This window comes from Hesperophylax consimilis, chromosome 1 (assembly GCF_061612785.1).
Source record: "Hesperophylax consimilis isolate HC1 chromosome 1, BYU_Hcon_1.0, whole genome shotgun sequence".
Lineage (NCBI taxonomy): Eukaryota > Metazoa > Arthropoda > Insecta > Trichoptera > Limnephilidae > Hesperophylax > Hesperophylax consimilis.
The window spans coordinates 23,246,108-23,261,010 of NC_142836.1; the positions used below are offsets into that span (position 1 = coordinate 23,246,108).

General features: G+C 33.0%; 1 protein-coding gene across 1 annotated transcript in view; it reads left to right on the plus strand.

Moving 5' to 3' along the window:
• The first annotated feature begins 5,016 nt into the window (after positions 1–5,016).
• The window catches only part of LOC149426474 (short-chain dehydrogenase/reductase family 16C member 6), a 78,631-nt gene continuing 68,744 nt past the window's right edge, over positions 5,017–14,903 (plus strand). Inside the window, exon 1 of the mRNA XM_089631228.1 lies at positions 5,017–5,189. The gene's annotated coding sequence lies outside the window, so the exon portion shown is untranslated. The remainder of the gene's footprint in view (positions 5,190–14,903) is intronic.

The window sequence follows — 14,903 nt, forward strand, 5'->3', positions numbered from 1 at the left end:
TCGTTGGCCTGTCTGGGTACAAGGATTCGAAAGGTCTTATGTGAACTGGTGACATCAAATCGGTTTAAAAATTGCATGGTAGATATTCTCAGTATTGCGCTGGTGAAAGATCACAATTCGGTCTCGAAAAATAACAATCTGGGTATACCTACCAACTTGAAACATGCGGGCAAAAAATCAAATGACACTTTACCTTTTCGCTGATTTCTTTGGAAGTGTTAATGACTGTGATTATACCAACTTTTGTTAATGCTAGATCAAATTTTGTTACTATTCATAATCTCAATTTATCTCTTGCTCACATAGAATATAATGATATCTTGAATAAACTAAAACTAATGGATCAAGGCAAAAGTGGTGGAGTCGATCATATAGTACCTCCTATATTTTTGAATAATTGTGCAACCAATCTATCATATCCATTGAATTTGTTTTTCAATCAATCTTTACAAATATGATGTTTTCACATGAAAATTAAGTATCTTCAACCCTGTTTTGTAAGTGATTGCAGACCGGTCTGCCTTCAATTGATAATTCCTAAAATTTAAAAAAAAGTTAAAAAAATATTTTCAGATTAAACCAAGTCATTTCTCCTAAACAACATGCCGGAAAATCTACCCTTACTATCTTGTTAATTTATGAATTTGTTTATCCGAATCAATGTCTAATAAACATCAGGCTGATTCTATCTATACTGATTTCAGTAAGGCGTTCGCAAACGTTACTGAATAAACTGCATAAACTTGGTATAGATGGATCACTATATCAGTGGTTTTGGCAAGTTATTTAATAAACAGAGTACTGTCTGTTGAAATTGATGGCATCATATAAATTCATTGCTACGAGTGGCGTTCCGCAAGGGTCACCTTTAGGACCCATCTTGTTTTGTTTTTAGGTTTGTTTACGAGGTTTTATCGAATTAGGAATCCAATATTTTTCCTTTAGCAATATTTTGTTAGTTTCTATCTTATCTTATCTATTATGACTTGGGTTAATGGTTTGATATGAAACTCAATTTTATAAAACACATCTAATCATATCAAACAAAGCTTTGCAAATTCGGGGCTTTATTTCAAGAGTATCCAATGACTTTCATAAAATCAACACTATCAAAACATTTTATATGTCACTAGTAAGAAGTCATATCGAGAATAATTCCACAGTTTGGTCTCAAAATTATGAAGCTCATTCAAACACCAATTCAAAATAAATTCTTAAGATATGTAAATTTTAGAGGAAGTATTCATAGAAAATGTCTATATGTCTATAATATTATCAGTGTAACTACAAATTAACATGAAAGTACTTATTGTATCTAATGATATAGATTACATGTACTCAGATATTACATTTCTGCATAATTTTTATCTATTCTTTAAGATGTCGGTATATCTACAACATTGGAGTATATGTTTATCAAATTTTTGATTCGTCTCATAGTCGCGTAATACTGCGAAATTGTAGAATAATTGCTACAATAGTATGGTAGGTACTGTCTTATACTGTCCTACCAGGAACATGCAACGAAATTAAATGTAGCAACTCAGTGGTATTCAGTAACGAATCAACAAATTTAAACAAACACATTACATCGCAAATAATTCTTCGTTCCGTACCTATATTCAAAATAAAATTAAGATGAAACATATCGATTGTGGATGCCACAGTCTCACTGACTCCGGACAGTTGAGAGCTATTGCAATTCACATTTATAAAAAGAGATCACACTTCTTGGGATTTTTGTTCAGTGGTGCCCATTCACACTAAAAAGAAATGTAAAATAAATGATTGCGCTCAGAACGAAGAAAATAAATATTGTGGAGTTCATTAAACTTTCATTTCCTATTCGGCGGTATGAATCTCGTTCGGCTCATATGCAAATCTGGTTTATCAACCAGTTGCCGGTCGGTACTTATGTTCATACCTTGTGAATGTATTACCCGCCAAGGTTCTGCCGCTGAGAGCTCAGTTGTAACCTCCCTTTCTGATATATGCGTCATTCGTGGGAAAGAGGGAGACATTACAAAGGAACTATCGGTGGTAACAGTTCCTGCTCTCACTGAAGTAATTATGTTGCTCGGATACATCAATAAATAGATGTTATTTGGGATAGTGCTACTCTTCATTATTCTAAAAATTTAATTTTAAAACTTTAGTTGTTCCACAATTAGATTATTGCTCTACGATATTATATTTGTCCAATGAAGGAACCCTAAACAAAATACAAACAATTCAAAACAGAACTATGAGATGCATACTAAGGAAAGCCAAATATGCAAAAAAATAATCAAATGAGAGAAGAGCTAAATAGGATTTCAATAAAAAAAGTGACAACTACATAATGTGGTCATTTTTATTCATAAAATTACGAACAACAAAATGCCAAAGTGCTTTAACGAAGAAAATTATTTTTGATAAAATATACATAATTATGAAACCAGAAATGCAAATAGAATTAGATTGCCGAATATGAGAAAAACAGAGTCACAGAACTGCTTTGTGTAGAGGACGAAAAATGTATGATGAGACGCCCAAAAATTGTTATGTTACCGTAAAAATATTATATTTTAATTAATGAAATTTAACCATGTACATATTAGTTTATAAAAATGAAATGTAATAATTAAAAATAATTGTAGATAGGAATCTAAATATTAGGTTTTATAATCAAAGGTTCTGTTTACTGATCATAGTAAAGCAAAGCGGACTTGGTTGGAAAACATCGACGAAGCATTATCTTTTTAATATGAATATCTCAAAAGAGTCCCAACATTGGGACTACGTCGTACTCAATTGGGATGATTTTTCTTGCGAGGTTGAAGTCGAGGTTGTAAGTGGGGAAGAGTGAGGTTAGGAAGTACATAATTATTCATATCTCGTTAAATCTAAAGCCATTTAAACGTTTCGAATCTGAAAAGTGTTCTGGATCATGATTAATATTAACATTAAATTATTTTTTAAGGGTTACAATTTATAAGGTGTCATATTTTATTAATAAGTATAATATACTAGGGCAGACCCGTGCGAAATCACAGGATATTATAATTTTTTTATAAAAAATATATTTGCTTCAGGATCATTGCTTTTACAAAAACCAACGTTGTCAATTTTAGAGAACATCGGAAATTTACCTTTTGCATGAACGCCGTTAGTAAACTTGCAAAAATACGGCATCTGTCAAAAAGTGTATCAAAAGAAATACATCATTCAAATGTAAAATTATTAATTCATTGAATAATATTTGTACCTACTTTATCGCTTCTCTGAATTGTTCCCAGGATCAGTTCCAATTTTGAAATAAATAAAGTCCAAGTTCTAGAGTTCATTGAACTGGTGTTACAGACCACACGAGCGAAATAAGTATTTTTAATTATGTACCTATTATTATAACGTATTTTGTAGTTAACTCTCTTTGTAATCAAATACGTATATATTACCTTATTTAATTACCTAGAAAGAGATTATTTACAAGCGTAACAGATCCATTTAGCTAGCAAAACTATGTAGATAACGAGTACCTAACTACGAATTACTTTCTTATTTTTTGTTCACAATCTCCGGGGATTTCCACGTGTGGTCCCATTTACTGTAACAGGTGGAAAAAAGAGGCAAGATGTAAGAGGCAAGAAACAAGAACACCCAAGGCCGAATTAGGCTTTGAGAAGGCCCCTAGGCAGTCAACATTTCGAAGCCACCTATCGCAAACATCATTATCTTAGAGCATTTTGTTTTGCGAAAAATCTGTAAATTATTATCAATTTCCACAAATTGTTTGTGGTGATTTTTTTATAATATCTTTTAAGCCCATCTTCTTCACGACGTTGTACAACGTAGGTATTCGACGTAAAAAGTACAGAATACAACGTCTATAAACCAGATTGTCTCAATGTTCTCCATTATAGAATAATTCTGGGGCTGCAGAATGTTTCAAAGGATACGAGAAATCTCCAATATGAAGTTTTTACTAGCAAAATTTCCACTAAATTCTGTAGATTTTAGTCATTCCGATATACGAGTAATACAATTACATTTAGATTTAAAGGCACGACTCAAAAGACTAAGTAAAATTAACTCCGATTCCTTTTTTATATTTTGTAAAACATTACGATTTCCGTTGAATAAAATCTCTGATAAATTCGTGGCATACATTTTTTTTGTGAGAAACGCACTATGGGAATCTGTATACGGCTCATTTTGAGTCGTTGTGGACGTTAAAATTGTCCAAAGAAGCTTACCTAGCATTCCAAAATGTAATCCTGGTACCTACCCTGATATATGGCGGTGAGGCGTCGAACTGGCAGAAGAAGGAATAAAATATTTACTGAATGCTGTAGAAATGAGATCCCTGAGGCTTACGTGTGGTAAAACCAAGTATAATCGTGTACGAAATGTAGAGAGGCTTAGATGGTTTGGGCATGTAGAGCGAATGAACGAAGAAATGAGTGTAAGGAGAATATAAGACAGTAATTTGAATGGTGGAAGAAGTTGGAGACGCCAAATGAAGACATGGCATGATCAAGTGAACCAAATACTTTAGTGAGGCAATTTCAAGAGTCAGAATAATAGAAAGGTATATATGAGACGATGTATGAATGTGAATGATGCAAGGAGTGTGTGCCAATACAGAATTGTTTAGCAGTCCGTCTTCTCTGCCTACCTTTGCGGAGAAACATCGTGATTAATAGTTAGTTATGGACGTTAAAAAAGTGTTTTCACTATACCTACCTATTTAATCTTTAACAGTGGTGTCATTTCGGGGGGTTGATTATTTGTTGTCTTTACTTCTGAAAAACAAATAAGAAAGCTATTTCGCAATTTTTCGCTGTCTATTTTTGCGCAGCCCCTGAAAGTAGCGGGCCCTTGTGCAATTGTTCTCTCTGACTTACGTCAGTACAGCTCTGAGAATATTATCCGAGGAAATAGAAAGTCAGATCGTGCCCAGATTCCCTCACAAGACTGAAGCTTTGCTGAGTTTGCTCTGAGGAGAGATTACTTTTTCCTCCGCGGCGCTGAGGTCGCCTGTCACTGCTACTTTCGTTGGCGGCAAACGCAAACTGATTTCCAACTTTGATTTCCGTAAGCGTTAACTTAGTCCGTTGTCGACCGTCGTGCGCGCACTTTCAAACTTACCGGTATAAGTTTTATTTTGTTATAGGATTTCGCGACACAAGAAAAATAAACTCTAATTGGTAAGTTTTTAAAGTGGTTTTTAATTTCCTGTACATTAAATCATTGATTTTTAAATTGTCGTTAAGCATTTTTTAATGAAATCGGTTATAAAGTAATCTGTATAACTTACATTAAAATAATATTTTATCTAAATATGTAAACCAGTTTGCTATCGACTGATTCACAGCGTAGATTTTGAAGTGCTTGCACATAGGGGTAGCGGTTCAAACTTCTGCAATATAAGTCCTCCACCATTAGTGAACATTTTGACTTCTTATTATGGAAGAATTCTCACCTTTTCTTAATGAATGTTTTATTGAATAATTTGTTCCCGATTTACGAATTACCTAGCGATGTTAGATAACTCTCCTTACTACCAATATAAGAATTACATGTTGCCGGTGCAATATTTGGGAATTCTTATTATGCTCGGCTTGAGAGATATTTGCGTTCGTCTCTCTAATACGAATGATAATTCCAGCAATTCTACTTAAGCATAAAGGATTGTCCTTAACTTTAAAATAAACGACTTCAGGGGTGTTCTAGATTTAGGTACTTAAGGAAAAGGAATTGTCCTTAACCTTAAAATTAATTACTTAATTTTTCGTTAACTGCGATTCCAGCAGGCGGAATCCGCCTCCCGTTTTCTCGGATGACAGCGAAAAAGTCATTAAGAAAAATTCCTAATCCCTTATTAAAACCGAAATTTAAAAAAATGTTTTAATGGCAAAAAAAATGCTTTTAAATATTATGTGTAAAATTTAAGGCAGTCGTTGAGAAAGTTCACTCAAATATATCAGTCAGATTAAATTTTTTATCTAATACGACTAATAGCAATCTTTAGTGAACTGAAATACCGGTGCAGTTCAAAAAATATAACTCCCGCGACGGTTGGTTGGAAATTATAGTTAGAAAGTACAAAAAATCTGAATACTGTGTGTTAGAAAGACAGGAGAAACATTTTTTTTTCATGGCAGGGATCACTGGTCCTATTTTCCGCTATACTACTCTAACCAGTGAACTACCGCGACAACTTTCAAACCCGCAGTGTTCCTATGATACGTAGATGATACGTTTATTTTAGAAAAATAGCATTATCCGTATTGTAACAAGTGTTTTCGACTACTGAAAACAGTAGGTTTAACTCGGTAGTATAAACACATGGAATAGTGTCTACTGAACAATATTACGTCATAATTGAGTCAATTTTCTTCGTGGAATACCAACTGCATGCTATTATTAGTGTTCTATCAAGTATGAAAGCGGGGTCAGTTAATCAGTGAATTGCTCTTTAGCGTTGTGGATTTGGAAATAAGTTTCTTAACAAAATCAGTACCAATGCATAATAGAATAATACTGTATACCCACAGTGTCCGGAAACACTGTCTCTAAACTATTTATTGTTTTGGTGTTTAATTCGTAGAACTCCATTTAATTTTTTAAATAAATTTAAAATAAATCAAATTTACTAATGTTATTATAATTATTAAGTTCTGCAAGTATTTCTGTTATTTTTACAGTTTATTAATGTGACAGCTGTTTCGGCTTTTGAGGCCATTACCAAACTGTGGATATGTCCACACGGCGACGACTTATTTATATGATGTTATTTATCCCCACCCATTTAAATTTCTATAATGGTCAAAAAAGATTCATTAAGAATTGGAATAACCAAAATATTAGGTAATCCAGCAGTGTTTGCACACCTGTTAAAATTAATGACCTAAGGGTTTTCTTAATTGTTGGTACGTGGGTGATTATGCTAAGGAATTATATTGTTTGGGTTTTTTGAAAATATTAAGTAGGGGAGAATTGATCATTTTTGTTTGATTATTAATTAGGGTTATGTTTGGATCATTAGTTATTTTATTTATCTCTAATTGTTCTAGTAAATTTAATCTAAAACCCTTTCTTTCTATGTGTAAAGGTTTAGGCTCCTTGTTGTCAAGCGGGACGTGGTTTTTCTCCAAGAGGTGAGCTGCGAATTTTGAATCAATTTTATTATTTTTATAGCAACGCATATGTTCTTTGAATCTAGTTGAAAAGGCTCTCCCAGTCTGTCCAATATAAACGGCATCACAGTCTATATGGTCGCATTTTAATTCATAAATGCCGCTATTTTTAAGTTAAGGGATTTTTTTTAGAGTTTTTGAGGTTAGTTCCTATATTATTATTAGTTTTAAAAAGCAATATTTAGACCACATTTTTTTATTTCTTTCGCTATTTTTAAAGATATTGGACCGAAAAATTCTAGACATGCAAATTTATCTAACTTATTATTACGCACCGGATATATTAAATTGATTTTATTTTTATATTTTTTCTTTCTTATAATTTTGTCGATGTTATTTGCCTCGTAGCCGTTATTAACCGCGATTGTTTTGATTGTTTCTTTTTCTTTTTGATATGCTTTATTTTCTAAGGGAATGTTAATTAATCTATGTACCATTGAATGGTAAGCTGATAATTTATGGGACCAAGGGTGAGTTGAGTTTGCATTTATTGTTGTGTCGGTAAATGTTGGTTTTCTAAATATTTCGAAGGTATGTTTATTATCATTTTTACCGATTGTTAAATCCAAAAAATTTATTTTACCTTCGATCTCGTGTTCTACTGTGAAGCAGATTTTATTATTAATGGTGTTGGCCCAATTCGTAAAAATATCTAACTGTCGGTTGGTGCAATATTAACCCGATAATAAGAAAATAGTTATTCCAACTCATAAAAATTTGTGTTGAAACAAATTACTTTCTTTTCAACGATACCTATTACCAACAAAATGATGGTCTTCCCATGGGATCACCGTTAAGCCCGCTTCTAGCGGAGATATTTATGGATTATATTGAAAATATAATTCTTCAATCCCCCTTAGCAAAACATATTATATACTATGTCAGATATGTAGATGATATTCTCATATGTTGGAAAGGCACCAACCGACAGTAAGATATTTTTACGAATTGGGCCAACACCATTAATAATAAAATCTGCTTCACAGTAGAACACGAGATCGAAGGTAAAATAATTTTTTTTGGATTTAACAATCGGTAAAAATGATAATAAACATACCTTCGAAATATTTAGAAAACCAACATTTACCGACACAACAATAAATGCAAACTCAACTCACCCTTGGTCCCATAAATTATCAGCTTACCATTCAATGGTACATAGATTAATTAACATTCCCTTAGAAAATAAAGCATATCAAAAAGAAAAAGAAACAATCAAAACAATCGCGGTTAATAACGGCTACGAGGCAAATAACATCGACAAAATTATAAGAAAGAAAAAATATAAAAATAAAATCAATTTAATATATCCGGTGCGTAATAATAAGTTAGATAAATTTGCATGTCTAGAATTTTTAAGTCCAATATCTTTAAAAATAGCGAAAGAAATAAAAAAATGTGGTCTAAATATTGCTTTTTAAAACTAATAATAATATAGGAACTAACCTCAAAAACTCTAAAAGTAAAATCCCTAAACTTAAAAATAGCGGCATTTATGAATTAAAATGCGACCATATAGACTGTGATGCCGTTTATATTGGACAGACTGGGAGAGCCTTTTCAACTAGATTCAAAGAACATATGCGTTGCTATAAAAAATAATAAAATTGATTCAAAATTCGCAGCTCACCTCTTGGAGAAAAACCACGTCCCGCTTGACAACAAGGAGCCTAAACCTTTACACATAGAAAGAAAGGGTTTTAGATTAAATTTACTAGAACAATTAGAGATAAATAAAATAACTAATGATCCAAACATAACCCTAATTAATAATCAAACAAAAATGATCAATTCTCCCCTACTTAATATTTTCAAAAAACCCAAACAATATAATTCCTTAGCATAATCACCCACGTACCAACAATTAAGAAAACTATTTAGTCATTAATTTTAACAGGTGTGCAAACACTGCTGGATTACCAAATATATTTGGTTATTCCAATTCTTAATGAATCTTTTTTGACCATTATAGAAATTTAAATGGGTGGGGATAAATAACATCATATAAATAAGTCGTCGCCGTGTGGACATATCCACAGTTTGGTAATGGCCTCAAAAGCCGAAACAGCTTTCACATTAAAAAACTGTAAAAATAACAGAAATACTTGCAGAACTTAATAATTATAATAACATTATTAAATTTGATTTATTTTAAATTTATTTAAAAAAAAAAAAAGTCTCTAAACTAGTCTAAGCTAAAAATAGGTGAATCTGCATCACATTGATAACCCTAAAAATATTTTTTTCGATCTTATCATTTTCGATTTCTTTTCGACAGTTAAATGGTTTTAAAAAGCTTGCTTCGAGGCATTTAAACAAAAACATTAACCAGATTATATAAACAAACAAAAAAATAGATAGATCAAATCAATAAAAGTTATACAACAAAATCGACCCAAATTGTGATTCACCAGTTTCCCGATTGTAGTACGCGTTTCCAGACACCGTGTATTGTATGTCGATACAAACATAATTTTCAATAATAAAGTTTCGACAGTAATAAAATACACAATAAAAGTTCAATAAAAACCGCATAACAATGTTGGCATTCCTTTGTATTATTTGAATGAGCCTAATAATATTATGTGTTATGATCATTAACCGTGAACTTGAAAACGTTAGCAGTCTCTCTCACTTCACTTCTACACTTACTGCTCATCAGCATAACATTGTTAGCTTGTGAGTTGTTAGCTGTTGGCTGTTATGGCCTAAAACTTTAGGTCTAGAGAAAACAATTTTATCTTGTAAAACTATACAAAGAAATTGCCCCCTTCTTCTTTTGCCGACAAACGCATTAACAAAAATTAAACCTGTAACAAACATAAAAGTGTAACAAACATAAACCTGTAACAAACATAAACCTGTAACAAACATAAACCTGTAACAAACATAAACCTGTAACAAACATAAACCTGTAACCAACATATACCTGTAGCAAACATAAACCTGTAACCAACATATACCTGTAACAAACATAAACCTGTAATCAACATATACCTGTAACAAACATAAACCCGTGACAAACATAAACCTGTAACAAACATAAACCTGTAACAAACATAAACCCGTGACAAACTTAAACCTGTAACAAACATAAACCTGTAACCAACATATACCTGTAGCAAACATAAACCTGTAACCAACATAAACCTGTAACAAACATAAACCTGTCACCAACCTATACCTGCAACAAACATAAACCTGTAACCAACATATACCTGTAACAAACATAAACCCGTGACAAACATAAACCTGTAACAAACATAAACCTGTAACAAACATAAACATAAGGAATTATAAAAGTGTTCAAAGAAACGTCACAATCTCAAAGACAAATCTTTTTTCAATTTTTCCTCCTTGCAGATACCTACCTAATATTGATTATTCCGATTTGAGAACTCGTATCTAACATCCACGCGCTCTGCGAATTATTAGTAATGTTATCTTTAGTCTTTGATACCTATTTATTTAGGTACATAACGATTGCTAAATGTGCAATAACTTCCCAACTGTTTACTCCCCCCCTGCAGTCTCACGACAATCGTACTGTTTTCACATAACCAAAAATATATCCATTGGTTTACACTTACTCTGGAATCTTTCAGGTAATCGACGGCCTCTGTGGTCGAAGGGTAAAGCTCTCGAATAGATATCCAGCGAGCGCAAGTACATTTTATTTGTTTGATTTGTGTTATTTTACAACTTATTCATTTTAAATAATTTTATAGTGTATTTGCGGCACGTTCGAGAGTCGAGATACTCTCAGTATCGCCCTGATGCAAGACCACTATTTAGAAATGAAACGTTGGTTGAAATGGCTTTAGCCGTGTTTGGTGAGCAGACTTAAAGAGCGAGATACTTCCCCGCCTTCCTATTATTCATCACCTTCCTCACCCAACCACCTTCAGCCTCATTATATTTCCTTATTTGGGATGCCATAGTCTTATCGCCTCCAGACCAAATCCGAATAGGCAATACTTCCTGCACCCCACAAATCCTAATTAGATGATGCCATAAAAACTACCAAGATAAAGGGGGAACTGGCTCCGGGTAGATTATTTTTATGTTTATTCAGTTTCTGTGTTTTATCTAGTATCTTGTGCGATTCTGCTATAAAAAAGTCATATTGATTTAATATATTATTTGGTTATGGCAGTCCTCCCACGGGAAAAATGTTGCGCGTGGAGGTTGCATGAATTCTTCACACAAGTCATGTAGCTTAATTCTATTAGCCTATTTTTTTAACAGTACAGAAGTTAAGAAAGAATCAACCCGTGAAAAACAAAGTTTTTTTGACTATAATACATCTATTTATATTTATAGGTGTATTAAAAAAAATGGTTGTGAATTGAACCTTTCATCCCAGGGACTGGAGTCAATTTTAATTTCGTATATTAACAGCTGTAATATCACCAAATTTCAGAGAAATGCGTAACGAGTCTATTTGCCGAGTTTTAGCTAGGTTGGATTTCGGGAACGGGATTAATTTCCACTTAATTTATTCATCAATTCCAGAAAACAAAAGTTAATTTCAAATAGATTCAGATAGTATTTAAAAAAGACCTTTTAATTCTGTATTACAGTGATGCGAATTTATAAAGGTTTAGCACTTCCATTACCCTTGGCTTTTCGTAATACAGGGTGTGGTTGGGGTAGGAACCTGGGAGGGGTCTTATTGTGTCGGGAGGGTCGTGCCGTTTTCAGTCATTACCATGGTTTGGTCCAGACAACGTTTCTTTGAAATGGCCGTTCTTTCGTGGGGGTAACTGAAGGAATATGTTTTTCAACATCGGCCCCACACCTAAAGGAAGAACTCAAGGATCGAATTCGGGAGAAAATCGCCGATATACCTGTAAATATACGAAAATGCTTCCGAAAACTTCATAAATCGCCTGCATCGTGGGGCCATCGTCTTTCTGATTTTTTTTTGTTTAGGAACATTTACAGATTATTGACATGAAAAAGACATTATTTAAAAAAAATTATGAAAAATCGTAGATGTCAAAAGTCCACTTAAAAATGTTCACATCATGCACAGTTTAAGTACAATTATACACTATGTATTAACAAAAAAAAAACAGCGAAAAGTGAACAAAGGCAAACAAAAGAGATATCAACAAAACACACAGTTCAATATATATCCAAAAAATTAAAGCAAAAAAATACAGAAAACATATTGAGTAAATAAAAATACAAACAAACATTCACAATCTATTGCTAATTTGCTTTTTAAGATAAGCGGGACTATTTGCATATATATCTATGTAGTTACATTCAATAGAATTGTACAGACGCCACATTCGATTGAAGTATGCAATATTGTTCTTAAACAATTCTAGATGAAATATATTCTGACTCCTTAGATTACGTCTATTAGGAACTTTAATTAGAATATTGCTCAGACAATGAGTTGTTTCAAGCTTGTCATGAATAATTTTTCGTAGACATAATAAGTCAGCAAATTGTCTTCTTTTATCCAGGGTCGTAAAGTTAAATTGGAGTCGTTCCTCATAAGACGTACGGCATTTAGTCCAAGTTTAAATGATAACAATCTTAGATTTTTTTTTTGACAGATTCAATAGTTTTTGATTATTTCAAGTAGTGTGGGTTCCAGATAACACTGCCATATTCCAATTTGCTTCTTACCAATGAGTTGTACAAGGTTATAATGGATTGGGGATTTTTAATGATTTCGATATTCTATGTATAAATCCCATCATTTTCAAGGATTTACTCGTGATATCACTGATATGAAAAAGAGAAAATCAAGAGCAATTCCTAGATTCCTAGAGTTTAAGATGACTAATGTCGTCAAGTGGCGAAATACTCGTTGCCACATCCTGACTGATGAGTTTTACCATGAAACTAATGATGGAGAACTAAATTATGTTTGAATTGGGTTACTGATGAGCTCTTCTTTCGAAATACTTATAGCGGCTTAAATTTTACGTACTTGGACATAGAGAGTGATTAGAAATGCACATAAAATATTTTTTAAACATATTGAGAGTACCTTATAATTTTCGAGTGACACAAATTATAGGTAGTACTTGCTCTCTGAAATGTTGGCCAAATAAGAAGGTAACGTAACATGACATAATACCCCAAAAATTAATCTACTAATCTACTGGTAGGTATGGCTTTTGTGTGAAAAAATCTGGTCAATTTATTCTTTTTACTGATATTGTTGCGTTCCTTCGTGATATTTATTAGGAAAAGAACACTTATTCGCAATATTTTCTGAAGTATTAATATTTTATCAGGAAATAGGCACGCTATCACTTTTTAACGGGTCATTTTTCTCCGTGCAGCAGATGAAGCATCGATGTCCATACTGATAAAATTAGGTAATTTACGTAAATTTCTGTGAGATAAAAACATGCATTTTTTACGTAAATGTCAAATTTGACATGTGTCACTGCTAACCTAACTAACGCCTTAGTGTCTAAAAAAGGAACTAGTTTGCGGCTTATCAAGGATTGAGCGAGTATCAATTTCCTATTTTAATAACCTCTTCCAAATTCTGTTCCTCTCCTAAAATATAAAAATAATGTTTTAAAAACTTATTATATCTATTTATAATCACCGTGTATTTCTCTTACACGTCTGAACTAATTTCCAAATGTGAGTGGAAACAGTTAGTTGACTTTCTAACTTCTTATTTTAGGTATTAGTCGCCGAAACAACATTTTATTTTGTTGTTTTTCTTGACAATACTGCGGCATAAAACTGGTTATCTTGGTCATTCGCATTGTAGCGAAGTTGATATTCAAAATCATGGCCGTTCGTTGACTTTCGCAGAGGACGAAAAACAGAACAGCGAACTGGTTACTGGGAAATTTTTAGCGTATCTGCTATACTTTATACAGGCATAAAACAAAACGTTAAAGAAAACACACCTAAGCTAACCTTATAACTTATAACCTGTTTTGTAACGGTTCTGTTTTATCTGGCTACGCATTATCGTTCTATTGTTATAGCTCCAGCTACTGTAAATTATGTGACTGCATAATGTTGACTTCAAAATGACCTCATTCCACAAATATAATAAATACACTTGTGAAGCGGAAAATCTATTCGTGTAATCCATAAAAATACTCTAAAACGGTGAGCTCTGGCATCATGCAATTTGATAGCATATAATTTCTGGATCAACGTAACTTTTTTAGCTCCCAATTTATGTTCTGCGTCGTGAGCTATAGAGTATTAAAATAACAAATTAGACAATACACCATATTGTTTTGCATCTTTTCATTTTCTTCTCCTTTTCCTGGGGACCCATCGCTTCGATAAGGCGGCTCCAGGCGTCCCTTGTGCTGCTTCAACGGCCTTTGTCCATTGCAAATTCAGCCTCTCCTCGCACTACCGCTGGATTTGCTTTTCCGGCTTGTCTGTCGCCGGACGTCTTCCTAATGAGACAACCGTCAGTATCTTAGTCTATTGCCGCTTATATTAGCAACACCATATGCAACGCCACAAAGGTTGCATGTTGTGGGCATGAACACCATGGTAATTTGTTACAACCTTCGTTGCATTGCATGTTATGTTTCTAATATCTATAAGCGGCTTTATGCAAAGCTAAGACGTAATGCGATGCTCGCTAATTTATGAACTTGAATATTATTGAAATGCGGTCTTGAGATGTACCTACATTTAAATTTGAGTCGAGTGATAACATAATGGGGGGCGAAAGGTCGCGTTTAAAAAAGACACTGGTATATA